This window comes from Grammomys surdaster, unplaced genomic scaffold (genome assembly GCF_004785775.1).
Source record: "Grammomys surdaster isolate TR1022 unplaced genomic scaffold, NIH_TR_1.0 348, whole genome shotgun sequence".
Lineage (NCBI taxonomy): Eukaryota > Metazoa > Chordata > Mammalia > Rodentia > Muridae > Grammomys > Grammomys surdaster.
In genome coordinates this window covers 5,588,609-5,590,273 of record NW_021604767.1, presented here as the reverse complement: position 1 = coordinate 5,590,273, position 1,665 = coordinate 5,588,609, and the positions used below count along the sequence as shown (strand labels likewise).

The following is a 1,665-nucleotide window of genomic DNA, read 5'->3' as shown; positions in this document are numbered from 1 at the left end:
TATTCTTAAGCTATAGCACTTACTCTACCTCTGTTGAGCCAAAGTTTCTCTGGTGTTTAAAAGAGAAATGAGGCCAAGCCTCCTTCATGTGCAATAGCACACTCCAGAAACACAATCTACTTCTTGTTTTAATCACTCACTTCTGAGCACTTTTGAACCTGCTGCTTCTGCTGTTCAACTGCACTTTGAATTAAGCAGGGCTTTGCTCTTCAGGAAATCTAAAAGGGCCATTTAAAATTCTTCCTTTAGCCACAGATACATAAGGAATAGGTATGTATGGTCTGGAAAGTTTAGTTTAGAAGCTGGGGATGTAGCTCCAATGACGGACCACTTACTTAATATGCACGGAGCCCAGGGTTCAATCCCCAGTTCTGCATATGTGAAGCATGGTAGCTCATGTCTAATCCCAGCATGAAGAAGATAGTAGTAGAAAGATCAGAAGTTCAAGGTCATCCTTGGCTACACAGCAAGTTTTAGACAAGCCTGGGTTACAGGAGATCCTCTCAAAAAGCAATAAAGAACCATACCAACTAACCAGGCAAAAAACAAAACAAAACAAAAAACCCAAGCATACATATATATGATTTATAGTAGAAATATAATTAACAGAAGGAAGCTATTGGATTAAAAGGCCCTAGGTTTGAAGTTCCACCAGGAGACTCAGGAGACGATTAGTTGACTCAGGAGGAAGTTTCCTAGAAGGTGTATGGACAAAACATTTTGAATTATTTATGCTTATGTATTTATTTACTTACTGTCTGAGGAGGGAGTGCACTTACCACAGGATACACGTGGGAGTCAGGTCTCTCTTCCACCATCTCTATTCTGGGGCCTTTACCCACTGAGTCATCATGCTGGCCCCAGAGGAGCCTTGCCAGTCTCCTGATAGGAGGGTGCTCCAAGGGACTGTCTCACCAGGGTCTACCTCCTCATTTGCTTTCCTTCTCTTTTGAAAGACAAGATAAAGTAAAACTTGATACAACAAGATAAAGTAAAACAAATACCCTTGTGAAATGGCTCCAACTCTTCACCAGAAAAATTTGCATAGACCTGCACAACCTGCACCTGCTAAACCACTGTTTGGGAGGGGAATGCGGAGGAGGCTAGGAACTCGGACACCTCCCAGCAAACTCTTCCCAGATTCCAAATTCCATGAGATAACAATGGCCTCAGCCAGCAGGTGACCCACAGTCCAGCCTGCAGTGGTGGGAAGATGTCAGACATTAATTAGGGGAGTACCCTGAGAGAACAAACTCAAGAGTTAGCAATCCAGTCACTAAGAGTGGGCTGGACTCAGTCTAGGTTTGAATTGACGCACAATTAACCACTCTAGAACCAGTTACCCTGTCTGCTACTCAGTTTCCTTATCTATGAAATGGATCTAGATATGACTGCCTCTGTGAGACAACTGAGGACATTAAATGACTTTATGTAGAAAGTTGATAATGAAGCAGGATGAGGTAGCTCATTCCTATAATCCCGGCACAGTTTCAAGGCCAGCCTGGGTTACAAAAGAGGAGGCAAAAGAAGGAGGTAAGTTAGTTTACAATGGTGCCTAATACCTATTCTATTGAGTGCTCTAAGGATTCAAGTAGTGGACTTCAAGGTGGGCTCAGGCCAACCCAGCTATAGCTATCTCCCCCTGCCATAGTTCACCATGGTTCT

At 43.2% G+C, this 1,665-nt stretch overlaps 1 long non-coding RNA gene across 1 annotated transcript; it reads right to left on the bottom strand.

The window, feature by feature from the left end:
- Positions 1-571: 571 nt before the first annotated feature.
- Positions 572-1,162, bottom strand: LOC114630888. Its single transcript, XR_003712876.1, has 2 exons — positions 780-1,162; positions 572-695 (listed from the first exon to the last, which is right to left on the bottom strand). It is a non-coding gene; the product is annotated as an uncharacterized LOC114630888 (long non-coding RNA).
- Between the last annotated feature and the right edge of the window lie 503 nt (positions 1,163-1,665).